Raw genomic sequence first — 20,000 nt, forward strand, 5'->3', positions numbered from 1 at the left:
ACGCCTTAATCCACTTGACCATCACGACCGGACATAATGAGGTGATAGCCGAGGCTATTTGAACCACCCCACCGCCGGCACTCGGATAGTTATCTTGGGCATAGCATTTTACCAAATCACCTCATTCTTTGGGGCAACACGTGAGGAACACAAATGCGAACAAGCCTGAATGGTCCCCAGGACATATGCAACTGAAAACTCACACCCCAGAAGTGACTCGAACCCATACTCCCAGAAGCAACGCATCTGGTATGTACAAGACGCCTTAATCCACTTGACCATCACGACCGGACATAATGAGGTGATAGCCGAGGCTATTTGAACCACCCCACCGCCGGCACTCGGATAGTTATCTTGGGCATAGCATTTTACCAAATCACCTCATTCTTTGTGTTCCTCACGTGTTGCCCCAAAGAATGAGGTGATTTGGTAAAATGCTATGCCCAAGATAACTATCCGAGTGCCGGCGGTGGGGTGGTTCAAATAGCCTCGGCTATCACCTCATTATGTCCGGTCGTGATGGTCAAGTGGATTAAGGCGTCTTGTACATACCAGATGCGTTGCTTCTGGGAGTATGGGTTCGAGTCACTTCTGGGGTGTGAGTTTTCAGTTGCATATGTCCTGGGGACCATTCAGGCTTGTTCGCATTTGTGTTCCTCACGTGTTGCCCCAAAGAATGAGGTGATTTGGTAAAATGCTATGCCCAAGATAACTATCCGAGTGCCGGCGGTGGGGTGGTTCAAATAGCCTCGGCTATCACCTCATTATGTCCGGTCGTGATGGTCAAGTGGATTAAGGCGTCTTGTACATACCAGATGCGTTGCTTCTGGGAGTATGGGTTCGAGTCACTTCTGGGGTGTGAGTTTTCAGTTGCATATGTCCTGGGGACCATTCAGGCTTGTTCGCATTTGTGTTCCTCACGTGTTGCCCCAAAGAATGAGGTGATTTGGTAAAATGCTATGCCCAAGATAACTATCCGAGTGCCGGCGGTGGGGTGGTTCAAATAGCCTCGGCTATCACCTCATTATGTCCGGTCGTGATGGTCAAGTGGATTAAGGCGTCTTGTACATACCAGATGCGTTGCTTCTGGGAGTATGGGTTCGAGTCACTTCTGGGGTGTGAGTTTTCAGTTGCATATGTCCTGGGGACCATTCAGGCTTGTTCGCATTTGTGTTCCTCACGTGTTGCCCCAAAGAATGAGGTGATTTGGTAAAATGCTATGCCCAAGATAACTATCCGAGTGCCGGCGGTGGGGTGGTTCAAATAGCCTCGGCTATCACCTCATTATGTCCGGTCGTGATGGTCAAGTGGATTAAGGCGTCTTGTACATACCAGATGCGTTGCTTCTGGGAGTATGGGTTCGAGTCACTTCTGGGGTGTGAGTTTTCAGTTGCATATGTCCTGGGGACCATTCAGGCTTGTTCGCATTTGTGTTCCTCACGTGTTGCCCCAAAGAATGAGGTGATTTGGTAAAATGCTATGCCCAAGATAACTATCCGAGTGCCGGCGGTGGGGTGGTTCAAATAGCCTCGGCTATCACCTCATTATGTCCGGTCGTGATGGTCAAGTGGATTAAGGCGTCTTGTACATACCAGATGCGTTGCTTCTGGGAGTATGGGTTCGAGTCACTTCTGGGGTGTGAGTTTTCAGTTGCATATGTCCTGGGGACCATTCAGGCTTGTTCGCATTTGTGTTCCTCACGTGTTGCCCCAAAGAATGAGGTGATTTGGTAAAATGCTATGCCCAAGATAACTATCCGAGTGCCGGCGGTGGGGTGGTTCAAATAGCCTCGGCTATCACCTCATTATGTCCGGTCGTGATGGTCAAGTGGATTAAGGCGTCTTGTACATACCAGATGCGTTGCTTCTGGGAGTATGGGTTCGAGTCACTTCTGGGGTGTGAGTTTTCAGTTGCATATGTCCTGGGGACCATTCAGGCTTGTTCGCATTTGTGTTCCTCACGTGTTGCCCCAAAGAATGAGGTGATTTGGTAAAATGCTATGCCCAAGATAACTATCCGAGTGCCGGCGGTGGGGTGGTTCAAATAGCCTCGGCTATCACCTCATTATATCCGGTCGTGATGGTCAAGTGGATTAAGGCGTCTTGTACATACCAGATGCGTTGCTTCTGGGAGTATGGGTTCGAGTCACTTCTGGGGTGTGAGTTTTCAGTTGCATATGTCCTGGGGACCATTCAGGCTTGTTCGCATTTGTGTTCCTCACGTGTTGCCCCAAAGAATGAGGTGATTTGGTAAAATGCTATGCCCAAGATAACTATCCGAGTGCCGGCGGTGGGGTGGTTCAAATAGCCTCGGCTATCACCTCATTATGTCCGGTCGTGATGGTCAAGTGGATTAAGGCGTCTTGTACATACCAGATGCGTTGCTTCTGGGAGTATGGGTTCGAGTCACTTCTGGGGTGTGAGTTTTCAGTTGCATATGTCCTGGGGACCATTCAGGCTTGTTCGCATTTGTGTTCCTCACGTGTTGCCCCAAAGAATGAGGTGATTTGGTAAAATGCTATGCCCAAGATAACTATCCGAGTGCCGGCGGTGGGGTGGTTCAAATAGCCTCGGCTATCACCTCATTATGTCCGGTCGTGATGGTCAAGTGGATTAAGGCGTCTTGTACATACCAGATGCGTTGCTTCTGGGAGTATGGGTTCGAGTCACTTCTGGGGTGTGAGTTTTCAGTTGCATATGTCCTGGGGACCATTCAGGCTTGTTCGCATATATATATATATATATATATATATATATATATATATATATATATATATATATATCGTACCTAGTAGCCAGAACGCACTTCTCAGCCTACTATGCAAGGCCCGATTTGCCTAATAAGCCAAGTTTTCTTGAATTAACATATTTTCTCTAATTTTTTTCTTATGAAATGATAAAGCTACCCATTTCATTATGTATGAGGTCAATTGTTTTTTATTGGAGTTAAAATTAACGTAGATATATGACCGAACCTAACCAACCCTACCTAACCTAACCTAACCTATCTTTACAGGTTAGGTTAGGTTAGGTAGCCGAAAAAGTTAGGCTAGGTTAGGTTAGGTAGGTTAGGTAGTCGAAAAACAATTAATTCATGAAAACTTGGCTTATTAGGCAAATTGGGCCTTGCATAGTAGGCTGAGAAGTGCGTTCTGGCTACTAGGTACGACATATATATATATATATATATATATATATATATATATATATATATATATATATATATATATATATATATATATATATATATATATATATATATATATATATATAATATTTTATATATCCTGCCTGAAATGCTGCGTGTACTAGTGGCTTTACAAGATAGTTCTTATAAAGATAGCATTTTATGCCCGAAACGCTTTGCGTAATAGTGGCTTTAGGCATTGTATGTACTAGCTATACCTATAAGTCAAACAATCCTTGTAAATATTTATTGTATGTATGTACCTTACCTAAATAAAATTGTATTGTATAAAATTGTATTGTATTGTATTGTGGTTATTCTCTATATCTGGTTCACCTAACAGTAAATAAGTACCTGGGAGTTAGACAGCTGCTATGGGCTGCTTCCTAGGGATGTGTGTGTGTGTTTGTATTCATGTTGAATTTTACAAAGTAGGAAGAGATGTTTGTAAAAACAAAAAATCAAATATTTTTGAAAGTATAAGTAGATTTGATATTTTTCTTTAATTGTTTATGTCTGCTGTCTCGCCTCCTTTATAAAATGGCATCATTCTTGCTTTTATAAGGATATCAGGAAAAGTAAGGCACTCCAGAGATTTGTTGACTCCTTCCTTGTGTTGCCTAGCCCAGCCCAGCCTAGACAAGGCAGGCTGGGCATCCTAGCCTCACGCAGCTTAGCCCCCACCTACATGTAGCATCCCAGTCCATCCTAAGTGATCATTACCTTACTGGCTGTGTTTTCTCTTCAGCCCTGAATGTAATGTGGTGGAACATAAGCAGATACATATCAGGTCTTAGAGAATCTGTACTTCATACATTTCTTAATAATGTCTCACAAATATTTAAATAATTAAAAAAAATTGTATAATAACTTCATATTATTCTTGCAATTTATTTTTGCATTTTTTTTTATAAAAAATTTACATTTTAAAAGATTACCTCTATTTTTAGATTGATGACTTGAAGACTACAGTGCCATCCACAGCAAATCATGGTCTTAAAATATCTCCTAGCAATGACGAGACCAATTTTCACAGAGATCAAATTTTTGCTAAGCAGTAGTCACAGGTAAATATATATTATATATATAATATTATATATATAAAATTAACTTCTTCATTGCTCAAAGCACCTTTTGACATTCTGAGAGTTGTGCTATTTTATTAAAAAATTAATTAGGCTATATTTTAATGTTTTGTAATGTTTTCATTACTTTTTTTGTTTTGAAATATAAATTGTTGAGTTTTGAAACATTTTGACATTAACTATACCTGAATATTTATAAACAAAAAAATACCAGAACTATGTCCTTGACAATTGCACTAAGAAGTCTTTGCCAAAATCAGGTGCTCAGTGCAGTAGTTAAAAACTTAAAAGTTGTACCACCTCTGGTGCAAGATTAGGGACCCATAGCCTCAGAGAAGAAAATAGAGAGTACTCAGAGAAGGCCTTGAATAATAGGCAGGCTGTTTGTGTGTGTTTCGACGGTAAGCTTGCTGACACCAAATGTAGTTACCTAAGTGTAGTTACAGGATTAGAGCTACGCTCGTGGTGTCCCGTCTACCCAGCACTCTTTGTCACATAATGCTTTGAAACTACTGACGGTCTTGGCCGCCACCACCTTCTCACTTAACTTGTTCCAACCGTGTACCACTCTGTATGCGAAAGGAAATTTTTTTATATTTCTTTGGCATCTTTGTTTAGTTAGTTTAAATCTATGACCTTTTGTTCTTGAAGTTCCAGGTCTCGGGAAATCTTTCCTATCGATTTTATCAATTCCTGTTACTATTTTGTACATAGTGATTTTATCACCTCTTTTTGTTGTCTTCTAGTTTTGGCATATATAATGCCTCTGACCTCTCCACATAGCTCTTGCCCTTTAGTTCTGGGAGCCACTTAGTAGCATGTCTTTGCACCTTTTCCAGTTTGTTGATGTGCTTCTTAAGATATGGGCACCACACAACCGCTGCATATTCTAGCCTTGGCCGAAAAAAACTCGTGAACAATTTCTTTAGTATTTCGCCATCCATGTATTTAAACGAAATTCTGAAGTTAGAAAGCGTGGCATAGGCTCCTCACACAACGTTCTTTATGTGGGCCTCAAGTGATAGTTTTCTATCTAGAATCAACCCAAGACCTCTTTCTTTTATCAGAATTATATAAAGATTTCTCACATAATTTGTAGGTTGTGTGGGATCTATGTTCTATTCCACATTCCATAACATGGCATTTATTCACATTAAATTTCATTTGCCAAGTGGTGCTCCATATATTTATTTTGTCCAGGTTTTCTTGAAGGGCATGACAATCATCTAAATTTCTTATCCATCCCATTATCTTAGCATCATCAGCAAACATGTTTATATAATTCTGTATTCCAACTGGTAGATCATTTATGTAGACAATGAACATTTCTGGTGCATGTACTGTGGTACTCCACTTGTGACACTTCTCCAGTCTGATTGACTCTGATTACTGCCCTCATTTTTCTATCAGTCAGAAAATTTTTCATCCATGTTAGAAGCTTACCTGTCACCCATCCAAAATTTTCTAGTTTCCAGAACAACCTCTTATGTGGAACTCTGTCGAAAGCCTTTTTTATGTCTAGATAGATGCAGTCGACCCAACTACCTTTTTCCTTTAAAATCTCTGTGGCTCAATCATAGAAACTGAGTAAATTCGATACACAGGATCTTCCAGATCGAAAACAATACTGTCTGTGTGATATTATATAATTTCTCTCCAGGTGTTCTACCCATTTAGTTTTTATTATTTTTTTTTTCAATCTTTTCACTGTTACACTTGTCAATGATTCAGGTCTATAACTGAGAGGGGTGGGGTCTTCCCTGTTGCCACTTTTGTAGATTGGAACTATGTTAGCCTTTTTCCACATGTTTGCTATGACTCCTATACACAGGGATGCCTGAAAGATCAGGTGAAGTGAAAGGCTGAGCTCAGATGCACATTCTCTCAGAACCCATGGTGAAACTCCATCTGGACCAACTGCTTTGTTCTTACTTAGCTCCTTTAGCATATTTTCCACTTCATCTCTAGACACCTCTATACGCTCTATGATGTTCTCAGAAATTCTTATTGTGTCTGGTTCTCTTAAGATTTCATTTTGTATAAACACACTTTGGAACTTTTGGTTTAATGTTTCACACATTGCATTATCATTTTCTGTGAATCTGTTTCCTATTTTCAACCTCTGGATATTATCCTTTACCTGCAATTTGTTGTTTATGAATTTGTAGAATAGGCCCAGTTCTGTTTTACATTTATCCATTATCCCTTTTTAAAAATTTCTTTCTGCCTCTTCCCTTACTGCTGTATAGTTGTTTCTCGCATCTTTGTATCGCTGGTATGATTGGGGGTTTGGCGTCTTTCTATGTTGATACCTGCTTGATGGGGTTCTGCTCTTCTACTCCCCAAGCCCGGCCCGAGGCCAGGCTCGACTTGTGAGAGTTTGGTCCACCAGGCTGTTGCTTGGAGCGGCCCGCAGGGCCACATACCCACCACAGCCCGGCTGATCCGGAACTTCTCTTAGAAAACAGTCCAGTTTTCTCCTGAAGATGTCCACGGTTGTTCCGGCAATATTTCTTATAGTCGCTGGGAGGACGTTGAACAACCGCGGACCTCTGATGTTTATACAGTGCTCTCTGATTGTGCCTGTGGCACCTCTGCTCTTCACTGGTTCAATCTTGCATTTTTTTCCATATCGTTCACTCCAGTACGTTGTTATTTTACTGTGTAGATTTGGGACCTGGCCCTCCAGTATCTTCCATGTGTATATTATTTGGTATCTCTCTCGTCTCCTTTCTAGAGAGTACATTTGGAGAGCTTTGAGACGATCCCAATAATTTAGGTGTTTTATCTCGTCTATGCGTGCCGTATATGTTCTCTGTATTCCCTCTATTTCAGCAATCTCTCCTGCTCTGAAGGGGGAAGTGAATACTGAGCAGTACTCGAGACGGGACAACATAAGTGACTTGAAGAGTACAACCATTGTGATGGGATCCCTGGATTTGAAAGTTCTCGTAATCCATCCGATCATTTTTCTGGCTGACGCAATATTTGCTTGGTCCCTAAACATTATAAACATTAGCTCCCTAAACATTAGATCGTCGGACATCATTATTCCCAAATCCTTGACATGCTGTTTTTCTACTATGGGAAGATTCGATTGTGTTTTGTACCCTGTATTATGTTTCAGATCCTCATTTTTGCCATACCTGAAATTTATCACTGTTAAACATCATGTTATTTTCTGCTGCCCAATCGAAAACTTTGTTGACATCTGCTTGTAGTTTTTCAATGTCTTTCATTCCATTTTTGTGTCTTTTGGTCTGTGGCCCTCTCTCAATTTCTGTTGAACCAATCCTGTTTTCTGGCCCTGCATCTCTGTTTTGGTATGAATGTTTGTGTGCCTTCATTGTATATTTTGCAAAATTTGGCATACATTTAATTTACTTCCATGTCTAGCAACAAGTCTGCCTAATTACTTATTAAAAAAAATTTGAAGTTCCCCATAGTGACCTCTCTCTCTTGAAATCAAGTTTATCAACTGTTTCAATGTCCCCATTTTCTGTGTGTGTGTGTTTGGAGGCTAAGCTTGCTGATACCATGTGTGTGTGTGTTTGGAGGCTAAGCTTGCTGATACCATGTGTGTGTGTGTGTGTTTGGAGGCTAAGCTTGCTGATACCATGTGTGTGTGTGTGTGTGCGTGTTTGGAGGCTAAGCTTGCTGATACCATGTGTGTATGTGTGTGTTTGGAGGCTAAGTTTGCTGATACCATGTGTGTGTGTGTGTGTGTTTGGAGGCTAAGCTTGCTGATACCATGTGTGTGTGTGTGTTTGGAGGCTAAGCTTGCTGATACCATGTGTGTGTGTGTGTTTGGAGGCTAAGCTTGCTGATACCATGTGTGTGTGTGTGTTTGGAGGCTAAGCTTGCTGATACCATGTGTGTGTGTGTGTGTTTGTAGGCTAAGCTTGCTGATACCATGTGTGTGTGTGTGTTTGGAGGCTAAGCTTGCTGATACCGTTTGTGTGTGTGTGTGTGTGTTTAGAGGCTAAGCTTGCTGATACCATGTGTGTATTTGGAGGCTAAGCTTGCTGATACCATGTGTGTGTGCGTTTGGAGGCTAAGCTTGCTGATACCATGTGTGTGTGTGTTTGGAGGCTAAGCTTGCTGATACCATGTGTGTGTGTGTGTGTGTGTTTGGAGGCTAAGCTTGCTGATACCATGTGTGTGTGTGTTTGGAGGCTAAGCTTGCTGATACCATGTGTGTGTGTGTGTGTTTGGAGGCTAAGCTTGCTGATACCATGTGTGTGTGTGTTTGGAGGCTAAGCTTGCTGATACCATGTGTGTGTGTGTGTGTTTGGAGGCTAAGCTTGCTGATACCATGTGTGTGTGTGTTTGGAGGCTAAGCTTGCTGATACCATGTGTGTGTGTGTGTGCGTGTTTGGAGGCTAAGCTTGCTGATACCATGTGTGTATGTGTGTGTTTGGAGGCTAAGTTTGCTGATACCATGTGTGTGTGTGTGTGTGTTTGGAGGCTAAGCTTGCTGATACCATGTGTGTGTGTGTGTTTGGAGGCTAAGCTTGCTGATACCATGTGTGTGTGTGTGTTTGGAGGCTAAGCTTGCTGATACCATGTGTGTGTGTGTGTTTGGAGGCTAAGCTTGCTGATACCATGTGTGTGTGTGTGTTTGGAGGCTAAGCTTGCTGATACCATGTGTGTGTGTGTGTTTGGAGGCTAAGCTTGCTGATACCGTTTGTGTGTGTGTGTGTGTGTTTAGAGGCTAAGCTTGCTGATACCATGTGTGTATTTGGAGGCTAAGCTTGCTGATACCATGTGTGTGTGTGTTTGGAGGCTAAGCTTGCTGATACCATGTGTGTGTGTGTGTTTGGAGGCTAAGTTTGCTGATACCATGTGTGTGTGTGTGTTTGGAGGCTAAGTTTGCTAACACCGTGTGTGTACTCACCTGTTTAAATTATAATAGGGGTGTGTACCACCTCTGGTGCAATTGTAGGGACCCACAGCCTTGAAGAAAATAGAGTATTCAGAGAAGACCTTGTGGATTCTCACTGAACACTAATCTTTTCTTCTCCTATCACCCCTCTTATTTTGTTTTATGCTGTATTCTATTATATATCATATAAATACATAGCCAAATGGCAATATTTATTATGTCTATACAAAAAGAAGACATCCACTTTATTTTTTTTCTCTCCTTTGTTTCTATGTGGATTTTGTTGTGACTAATGATTCTCCTCCTTCCCATCAACAGGTCTTCCTCACTGGGCTTGCTCGGCTTTTGTGTTACTGTGAGGGTGCCATCATCGTTAACCCTTCAAGACTGACTCATGCTGGCATTGCATTTGTGGACTTCCCTTCACAGTAAACAGTCCTTCTCCATATGGTGATTGTCCAGGGCAAGCAGGGTGTGACTGCCATCTTGGAGAAGCAGGGTCTTTTAATATGAAGAATCTTCCGTCTTCTCTACTTACGCCAGCTTGTGCCAGCCTTGCATTCTTGTTACTTCATGGCCCTTGGGCCTTTTTTATTTATTTTACATAATAAATTTTTTTATTAATACCCGTGTTTCACAAGAGATCCTTAACATTTTAAGCACCATTTGTATTGACTAATGTACGTCTTGTAACCTTTAAGACATAAATAGACAAGACATAGATAAATGAGTGAATAATGCTGAGTGACTAGGTTAGGGCGAGGAACATAGTACAGTACTCACCTAATTGTACTCACCTAATTGTGCTTGCGGGGGTTGAGCTTTGGCTCTTTAGTCCCGCCTCTCAATTGTCAATCAACTGGTGTACAGATTCCTGAGCCTACTGGGCTCTATCATACCTACATTTGAAACTGTGTATGGAGTCAGCCTCCACCACATCACTTCCTAGTGCATTCCATTTATTAACTACTCTGACACTGAAAAAATTCTTTCTAACGTCTCTGTGGCTCATCTGGGTACTAAGTCAATACAAATGGTGCTTAAAATGTTAAGGATCTCTTGTGAAACACGGGTATTAATAAAAAAATTTATTATGTAAAATAAATAAAAAAGGCCCAAGGGCCATGAAGTAACAAGAATGCAAGGCTGGCACAAGCTGGCGTAAGTAGAGAAGACGGAAGATTCTTCATATTAAAAGACCCTGCTTCTCCAAGATGGCAGTCACACCCTGCTTCCCCTGGACAATCACCATATGGAGAAGGACTGTTTACTGTGAAGGGAAGTCCACAAATGCAATGCCAGCATGAGTCAGTCTTGAAGGGTAAACGATGATGGTACCCTCACAGTAACACAAAAGCCGAGCAAGCCCAGTGAGGAAGACCTGTTGATGGGAAGGAGGAGAATCATTAGTCACAACAAAATCCACATAGAAACAAAGGAGAGAAAAAAAAAAGTGGATGTCTTCTTTTTGTATAGACATAATAAATATTGCCATTTGGCTATGTATTTATATGATATATAATAGAATACAGCATAAAACAAAATAAGAGGGGTGGTAGGAGAAGAAAAGATTAGTGTTCAGTGAGAATCCACAAGGTCTTCTCTGAATACTCTTTATTTTCTTCAAGGCTGTGGATCCCTACAATTGCACCAGAGGTGGTACACACCCCTATTATTATTTAAACAGGTGAGTACACACACGGTGTTAGCAAACTTAGCCTCCAAACACACACACACACATGGTATCAGCAAGCTTAGCCTCCAAACACACACACACATGGTATCAGCAAGCTTAGCCTCCAAACACACACACACACACATGGTATCAGCAAGCTTAGCCTCCAAACACACACACACATGGTATCAGCAAGCTTAGCCTCCAAATACACACATGGTATCAGCAAGCTAAGCCTCTAAACACACACACACAAATGGTATCAGCAAGCTTAGCCTCCAAATACACACACACACATGGTATCAGCAAGCTTAGCCTCTAAACACACACACACACACACACATGGTATCAGCAAGCTTAGCCTCCAAACACACACACACACACACACATGGTATCAGCAAGCTTAGCCTCCAAACACACACACACACATGGTATCAGCAAGCTTAGCCTCCAAACACACACACACACAAATGGTATCAGCAAGCTTAGCCTCCAAACACACACACACACATGGTATCAGCAAGCTTAGCCTCCAAACACACACACACACACATGGTATCAGCAAACTTAGCCTCCAAACACACACACACACATGGTATCAGCAAGCTTAGCCTCCAAACACACACACACACACATGGTATCAGCAAGCTTAGCCTCCAAACACACACACACATGGTATCAGCAAGCTTAGCCTCCAAACACACACACACACAGAAAATGGGGACATTGAAACAGTTGATAAACTTGATTTCAAGAGAGAGAGGTCACTATGGGGAACTTCAAATTTTTTTTAATAAGTAATTAGGCAGACTTGTTGCTAGACAGGGAAGTAAATTAAATGTATGCCAAATTTTGCAAAATATACAATGAAGGCACACAAACATTCATACCAAAACAGAGATGCAGGGCCAGAAAACAGGATTGGTTCAACAGAAATTGAGAGAGGGCCACAGACCAAAAGACACAAAAATGGAATGAAAGACATTGAAAAACTACAAGCAGATGTCAACAAAGTTTTCGATTGGGCAGCAGAAAATAACATGATGTTTAACAGTGATAAATTTCAGGTATGGCAAAAATGAGGATCTGAAACATAATACAGGGTACAAAACACAATCGAATCTTCCCATAGTAGAAAAACAGCATGTCAAGGATTTGGGAATAATGATGTCCGACGATCTAATGTTTAGGGAGCATAACCAAGCAAATATTGCGTCAGCCAGAAAAATGATCGGATGGATTATGAGAACTTTCAAATCCAGGGATCCCATCACAATGGTTGTACTCTTCAAGTCACTTATGTTGTCCCGTCTCGAGTACTGCTCAGTATTCACTTTCCCCTTCAGAGCACGGTTGCACGGTTGTTCCTGCCGGAACAACCGTGGACATCTTCAGGAGAAAACTGGACTGTTTTCTAAGAGAAGTTCCAGATCAGCCGGGATGTTGTGGGTATGTGGCCCTGCGGGCCGCTCCAAGCAACAGCCTGGTGGACCAAACTCTCACAAGTCGAGCCTGGCCTCGGGCCGGGCTTGGGGAGTAGAAGAGCAGAACCCCATCAAGCAGGTATCAAAATAGAAAGAAGCCAAACCCCCAATCATACCAGCGATACAAAGATGCGAGAAACAACTATCCAGCAGTAAGGGAAGAGGCAGAAAGAAATTTTTAAAAAGGGATAATGGATAAATGTAAAACAGAACTGGGCCTATTCTACAAATTCATAAACAACAAATTGCAGGTAAAGGATAATATCCAGAGGTTGAAAATAGGAAACAGATTCACAGAAAATGATAATGCAATGTGTGAAACATTAAACCAAAAGTTCCAAAGTGTGTTTATACAAAATGAAATCTTAAGAGAACCAGACACAATAAGAATTTCTGAGAACATCATAGAGCGTATAGAGGTGTCTAGAGATGAAGTGGAAAATATGCTAAAGGAGCTAAGTAAGAACAAAGCAGTTGGTCCAGATGGAGTTTCACCATGGGTTCTGAGAGAATGTGCATCTGAGCTCAGCCTTCCACTTCACCTGATCTTTCAGGCATCCCTGTGTACAGGAGTCATAGCAAACATGTGGAAAAAGGCTAACATAGTTCCAATCTACAAAAGTGGCAACAGGGAAGACCCCACCCCTCTCAGTTATAGACCTGAATCATTGACAAATGTAACAGTGAAAGGATTGAAAACAAAAAAAAATAATAAAAACTAAATGGGTAGAACACCTGGAGAGAAATTATATAATATCACACAGACAGTATTGTTTTCGATCTGGAAGATCCTGTGTATCGAATTTACTCAGTTTCTATGACTGAGCCACAGAGATTTTAAAGGAAAAAGGTAGTTGGGTTGACTGCATCTATCTAGACATAAAAAAGGCTTTCGACAGAGTTCCACATAAGAGGTTGTTCTGGAAACTAGAAAATTTTGGATGGGTGACAGGTAAGCTTCTAACATGGATGAAAAATTTTCTGACTGATAGAAAAATGAGGTCAGTAATCAGAGGCAATCGGACTGGAGAAGTGTCACAAGTGGAGTACCACAGTACATGCACCAGAAATGTTCATTGTCTACATAAATGATCTACCAGTTGGAATACAGAATTATATAAACATGTTTGCTGATGATGCTAAGATAATGGGATGGATAAGAAATTTAGATGATTGTCATGCCCTTCAAGAAAACCTGGACAAAATAAATATATGGAGCACCACTTGGCAAATGAAATTTAATGTGAATAAATGCCATGTTATGGAATGTGGAATAGAACATAGATCCCACACAACCTACAAATTATTTGAGAAATCTTTATATAATTCTGATAAAAGAAAGAGGTGTATGGGATAAAAGGTTGATTCTAGATAGAAAACTATCACTTGAGGCCCACATAAAGAACGTTGTGTGAGGAGCCTATGCCACGCTTTCTAACTTCAGAATTTTGTTTAAATACATGGATGGCGAAATACTAAAGAAATTGTTCACGAGTTTTGTTCGGCCAAGGCTAGAATATGCAGCGGTTGTGTGGTGCCCATATCTTAAGAAGCACATCAACAAACTGGAAAAGGTGCAAAGACATGCTACTAAGTGGCTCCCAGAACTAAAGGGCAAGAGCTATGTGGAGAGGTCAGAGGCATTATATATGCCAAAACTAGAAGACAACAAAAAGAGGTGATAAAATCACTATGTACAAAATAGTAACAGGAATTGATAAAATCGATAGGAAAGATTTCCCGAGACCTGGAACTTCAAGAACAAAAGGTCATAGATTTAAACTAACTAAACAAAGATGCCAAAGAAATATAAAAAAATTTCCTTTCGCATACAGAGTGGTACACGGTTGGAACAAGTTAAGTGAGAAGGTGGTGGCGGCCAAGACCGTCAGTAGTTTCAAAGCATTATGTGACAAAGAGTGCTGGGTAGACGGGACACCACGAGCGTAGCTCTAATCCTGTAACTACACTTAGGTAACTACATTTGGTGTCAGCAAGCTTACCGTCGAAACACACACAAACAGCCTGCCTATTATTCAAGGCCTTCTCTGAGTACTCTCTATTTTCTTCTCTGAGGCTATGGGTCCCTAATCTTGCACCAGAGGTGGTACAACTTTTAAGTTTTTAACTACTGCACTGAGCACCTGATTTTGGCAAAGACTTCTTAGTGCAATTGTCAAGGACATAGTTCTGGCATTTTTTTGTTTATAAATATTCAGGTATAGTTAATGTCAAAATGTTTCAAAACTCAACAATTTATATTTCAAAACAAAAAAAGTAATGAAAACATTACAAAACATTAAAATATAGCCTAATTAATTAATTAATAAAATAGTACAACTCTCAGAATGTCTAAAGGTGCTTTGAGCAATGAAGAAGTTAATTTTATATATATAATATTATATCTATAATATATATTTACCTGTGACTACTGCTTAGCAAAAATTTGATCTCTGTGAAAATTGGTCTCGTCATTGCTAGGAGATATTTTAAGACCATGATTTGCTGTGGATGGCACTGTAGTCTTCAAGTCATCAATCTAAAAATAGAGGTAATCTTTTAAAATGTAAATTTTGTATAAAAAAAATGCAAAAATAAATTGCAAGAATAATATGAAGTTATTATACAATTTTTTTTTAATTATTTAAATATTTGTGAGACATTATTAAGAAATGTATGAAGTACAGATTCTCTAAGACCTGATATGTATCTGCTTATGTTCCACCACATTACATTCAGGGCTGAAGAGAAAACACAGCCAGTAAGGTAATGATCACTTAGGATGGACTGGGATGCTACATGTAGGTGGGGGCTAAGCTGCGTGAGGCTAGGATGCCCAGCCTGCCTTGTCTAGGCTGGGCTGGGCTAGGCAACACAAGGAGTCAACAAATCTCTGGAGTGCCTTACTTTTCCTGATATCCTTAAAAAAGGAAGAATGATGCCATTTTATAAAGGAGGCGAGACAGCAGACATAAACAATTAAAGCAAAATATCAAATCTACTTATACTTTCAAAAATATTTGATTTTTTTTTTACAAACATTTCTTCCTACTTTGTAAAATTCAACATGAATACAAACACACACACACATCCCTAGGAAGCAGCCCATAGCAGCTGTCTAACTCCCAGGTACTTATTTACTATTAGGTGAACCAGATATAGAGAATAACCACAAAATCTTGTAAAGCAACTAGTACACGCAGCATTTCAGGCAAGATATATAATATTAATATTATATATATATATATATATATATATATATATATATATATATATATATATATATATATATATATATATATATATATATATATAACTGAAAACTCACACCCCAGAAGTGACTCGAACCCATATGCTATGCCCAAGATTACCATCCGAGTGCCAGCGGGGAAGTGGGTCAAATAGCCTCGGCTATCACTTCTTTATGTCTGGTCGTGATGGTCAAGCGGATTAAGGCGTCCCTGTACATACCAGTTGCGTTGCTCCTGGCAGTATGGGTTCGAGTCACTTCTGGGGTGTGAGTTTTCAGTTGCATATTGTCCTGGGGACCATTCAGGCTTGTTCGCATATATATATATATATATATATATATATATATATATATATATATATATATATATATATATATATATATATATATATATGTCGTACCTAGTAGCCAGAACGCACTTTTCAGCCTACTATGCAAGGCCCGATTTGCCTAATAAGGCAAGTTTTCATGAATTAATTGTTTTTCGACTACCTAACCTACCTAACCTAACCTAACATAACTTTTTCGGCTACCTAACCTAACCTAGCCTATAAAGATAGGTTAGGTTAGGTTAGGTAGGGTTGGTTAAATTTGGTCATATATCTACGTTAATTTTAACTCCAATAAAAGAAAATTGACCTCATACATAATGAAATGGGTAGCTTTATCATTTCATAAGAAAAAAATTACAGAAAATATATTAATTCAGAAGAACTTGGCTTATTAGGCAAATCGGGCCTTGCATAGCAGGCTGAGAAGTGCGTTCTGGCTACTAGGTACGACATATATATATATATATATATATATATATATATATATGCGAACAAGCCTGAATAAAGCCTTTGGGGCACACGTGTCACGTGTGCCCCAAAGAATGAGGTGATTTGGTAAAATGCTATGCCCAAGATAACTATCCGAGTGCCGGCGGTGGGGTGGTTCATATAGCCTCGGCTATCACCTCATTTTGTCCGGTCGTGATGGTCAAGTGGATTAAGGCGTCTTGTACATACCAGTTGCGTTGCTTCTGGGAGTATGGGTTCGAGTCACTTCTGGGGTGTGAGTTTTCAGTTGCATATGTCCTGGGGACCATTCAGGCTTGTTCGCATTTGTGTTCCTCACGTGTGCCCCAAAGAATGAGGTGATTTGGTAAAAGCTATGCCCAAGATAACTATCCGAGTGCCGGCGGTGGGGTGGTTCATATAGCCTCGGCTATCACCTCATTTTGTCCGGTCGTGATGGTCAAGTGGATTAAGGCGTCTTGTACATACCAGTTGCGTTGCTTCTGGGAGTATGGGTTCGAGTCACTTCTGGGGTGTGAGTTTTCAGTTGCATATGTCCTGGGGACCATTCAGGCTTGTTCGCATTTGTGTTCCTCACGTGTGCCCCAAAGAATGAGGTGATTTGGTAAAATGCTATGCCCAAGATAACTATCCGAGTGCCGGCGGTGGGGTGGTTCATATAGCCTCGGCTATCACCTCATTTTGTCCGGTCGTGATGGTCAAGTGGATTAAGGCGTCTTGTACATACCAGTTGCGTTGCTTCTGGGAGTATGGGTTCGAGTCACTTCTGGGGTGTGAGTTTTCAGTTGCATATGTCCTGGGGACCATTCAGGCTTGTTCGCATTTGTGTTCCTCACGTGTGCCCCAAAGAATGAGGTGATTTGGTAAAATGCTATGCCCAAGATAACTATCCGAGTGCCGGCGGTGGGGTGGTTCATATAGCCTCGGCTATCACCTCATTTTGTCCGGTCGTGATGGTCAAGTGGATTAAGGCGTCTTGTACATACCAGTTGCGTTGCTTCTGGGAGTATGGGTTTGAGTCACTTCTGGGGTGTGAGTTTTCAGTTGCATATGTCCTGGGGACCATTCAGGCTTGTTCGCATTTGTGTTCCTCACGTGTGCCCCAAAGAATGAGGTGATTTGGTAAAATGCTATGTCCAAGATAACTATCCGAGTGCCGGCGGTGGGGTGGTTCATATAGCCTCGGCTATCACCTCATTTTGTCCGGTCGTGATGGTCAAGTGGATTAAGGCGTCTTGTACATACCAGTTGCGTTGCTTCTGGGAGTATGGGTTCGAGTCACTTCTGGGGTGTGAGTTTTCAGTTGCATATGTCCTGGGGACCATTCAGGCTTGTTCGCATTTGTGTTCCTCACGTGTGCCCCAAAGAATGAGGTGATTTGGTAAAATGCTATGTCCAAGATAACTATCCGAGTGCCGGCGGTGTGGTGGTTCATATAGCCTCGGCTATCACCTCATTTTGTCCGGTCGTGATGGTCAAGTGGATTAAGGCGTCTTGTACATACCAGTTGCGTTGCTTCTGGGAGTATGGGTTCGAGTCACTTCTGGGGTGTGAGTTTTCAGTTGCATATGTCCTGGGGACCATTCAGGCTTGTTCGCATTTGTGTTCCTCACGTGTGCCCCAAAGAATGAGGTGATTTGGTAAAATGCTATGCCCAAGATAACTATCCGAGTGCCGGCGGTGGGGTGGTTCATATAGCCTCGGCTATCACCTCATTTTGTCCGGTCGTGATGGTCAAGTGGATTAAGGCGTCTTGTACATACCAGTTGCGTTGCTTCTGGGAGTATGGGTTCGAGTCACTTCTGGGGTGTGAGTTTTCAGTTGCATATGTCCTGGGGACCATTCAGGCTTGTTCGCATTTGTGTTCCTCACGTGTGCCCCAAAGAATGAGGTGATTTGGTAAAATGCTATGCCCAAGATAACTATCCGAGTGCCGGCGGTGGGGTGGTTCATATAGCCTCGGCTATCACCTCATTTTGTCCGGTCGTGATGGTCAAGTGGATTAAGGCGTCTTGTACATACCAGTTGCGTTGCTTCTGGGAGTATGGGTTCGAGTCACTTCTGGGGTGTGAGTTTTCAGTTGCATATGTCCTGGGGACCATTCAGGCTTGTTCGCATTTGTGTTCCTCACGTGTGCCCCAAAGAATGAGGTGATTTGGTAAAATGCTATGCCCAAGATAACTATCCGAGTGCCGGCGGTGGGGTGGTTCATATAGCCTCGGCTATCACCTTATTTTGTCCGGTCGTGATGGTCAAGTGGATTAAGGCGTCTTGTACATACCAGTTGCGTTGCTTCTGGGAGTATGGGTTCGAGTCACTTCTGGGGTGTGAGTTTTCAGTTGCATATGTCCTGGGGACCATTCAGGCTTGTTCGCATTTGTGTTCCTCATGTGTGCCCCAAAGAATGAGGTGATTTGGTAAAATGCTATGCCCAAGATAACTATCCGAGTGCCGGCGGTGGGGTGGTTCATATAGCCTCGGCTATCACCTCATTTTGTCCGGTCGTGATGGTCAAGTGGATTAAGGCGTCTTGTACATACCAGTTGCGTTGCTTCTGGGAGTATGGGTTCGAGTCACTTCTGGGGTGTGAGTTTTCAGTTGCATATGTCCTGGGGACCATTCAGGCTTGTTCGCATTTGTGTTCCTCACGTGTGCCCCAAAGAATGAGGTGATTTGGTAAAATGCTATGCCCAAGATAACTATCCGAGTGCCGGCGGTGGGGTGGTTCATATAGCCTCGGCTATCACCTCATTTTGTCCGGTCGTGATGGTCAAGTGGATTAAGGCGTCTTGTACATACCAGTTGCGTTGCTTCTGGGAGTATGGGTTCGAGTCACTTCTGGGGTGTGAGTTTTCAGTTGCATATGTCCTGGGGACCATTCAGGCTTGTTCGCATTTGTGTTCCTCACGTGTGCCCCAAAGAATGAGGTGATTTGGTAAAATGCTATGCCCAAGATAACTATCCGAGTGCCGGCGGTGGGGTGGTTCATATAGCCTCGGCTATCACCTCATTTTGTCCGGTCGTGATGGTCAAGTGGATTAAGGCGTCTTGTACATACCAGTTGCGTTGCTTCTGGGAGTATGGGTTCGAGTCACTTCTGGGGTGTGAGTTTTCAGTTGCATATGTCCTGGGGACCATTCAGGCTTGTTCGCATTTGTGTTCCTCACGTGTGCCCCAAAGAATGAGGTGATTTGGTAAAATGCTATGCCCAAGATAACTATCCGAGTGCCGGCGGTGGGGTGGTTCATATAGCCTCGGCTATCACCTCATTTTGTCCGGTCGTGATGGTCAAGTGGATTAAGGCGTCTTGTACATACCAGTTGCGTTGCTTCTGGGAGTATGGGTTCGAGTCACTTCTGGGGTGTGAGTTTTCAGTTGCATATGTCCTGGGGACCATTCAGGCTTGTTCGCATTTGTGTTCCTCACGTGTGCCCCAAAGAATGAGGTGATTTGGTAAAATGCTATGCCCAAGATAACTATCCGAGTGCCGGCGGTGGGGTGGTTCATATAGCCTCGGCTATCACCTCATTTTGTCCGGTCGTGATGGTCAAGTGGATTAAGGCGTCTTGTACATACCAGTTGCGTTGCTTCTGGGAGTATGGGTTCGAGTCACTTCTGGGGTGTGAGTTTTCAGT

At 41.9% G+C, this 20,000-nt stretch overlaps 1 protein-coding gene and 2 long non-coding RNA genes across 4 annotated transcripts in view; 1 reads left to right on the forward strand and 2 right to left on the reverse strand.

The window, feature by feature from the left end:
* LOC138362745 (ankyrin repeat domain-containing protein 1-like) overlaps positions 1 to 4,188 on the reverse strand; it is a 232,824-nt gene extending 228,636 nt beyond the window's left edge. The window contains exon 1 of the mRNA XM_069321305.1: positions 4,125 to 4,188. The gene's annotated coding sequence lies outside the window, so the exon portion shown is untranslated. The remainder of the gene's footprint in view (positions 1 to 4,124) is intronic.
* Positions 1 to 9,782, forward strand: part of LOC138362746 (uncharacterized) — a 14,164-nt gene extending 4,382 nt beyond the window's left edge. Inside the window, exons 2-3 of the long non-coding RNA XR_011227917.1 lie at positions 4,137 to 4,253; positions 9,475 to 9,782. This is a non-coding gene — a long non-coding RNA (uncharacterized lncRNA). The remainder of the gene's footprint in view (positions 1 to 4,136; positions 4,254 to 9,474) is intronic.
* Positions 9,783 to 10,229: 447 nt separating this feature from the next.
* LOC138362747 (uncharacterized) overlaps positions 10,230 to 20,000 on the reverse strand; it is a 12,964-nt gene continuing 3,193 nt past the window's right edge. For both annotated transcript variants that reach the window (XR_011227919.1, XR_011227918.1), the window contains exons 2-3: positions 14,738 to 14,854; positions 10,230 to 10,537 (exon numbers count right to left, since the gene is read on the reverse strand). This is a non-coding gene — a long non-coding RNA (uncharacterized lncRNA). The remainder of the gene's footprint in view (positions 10,538 to 14,737; positions 14,855 to 20,000) is intronic.

Source organism: Procambarus clarkii, chromosome 9 (genome assembly GCF_040958095.1).
Source record: "Procambarus clarkii isolate CNS0578487 chromosome 9, FALCON_Pclarkii_2.0, whole genome shotgun sequence".
NCBI lineage: Eukaryota > Metazoa > Arthropoda > Malacostraca > Decapoda > Cambaridae > Procambarus > Procambarus clarkii.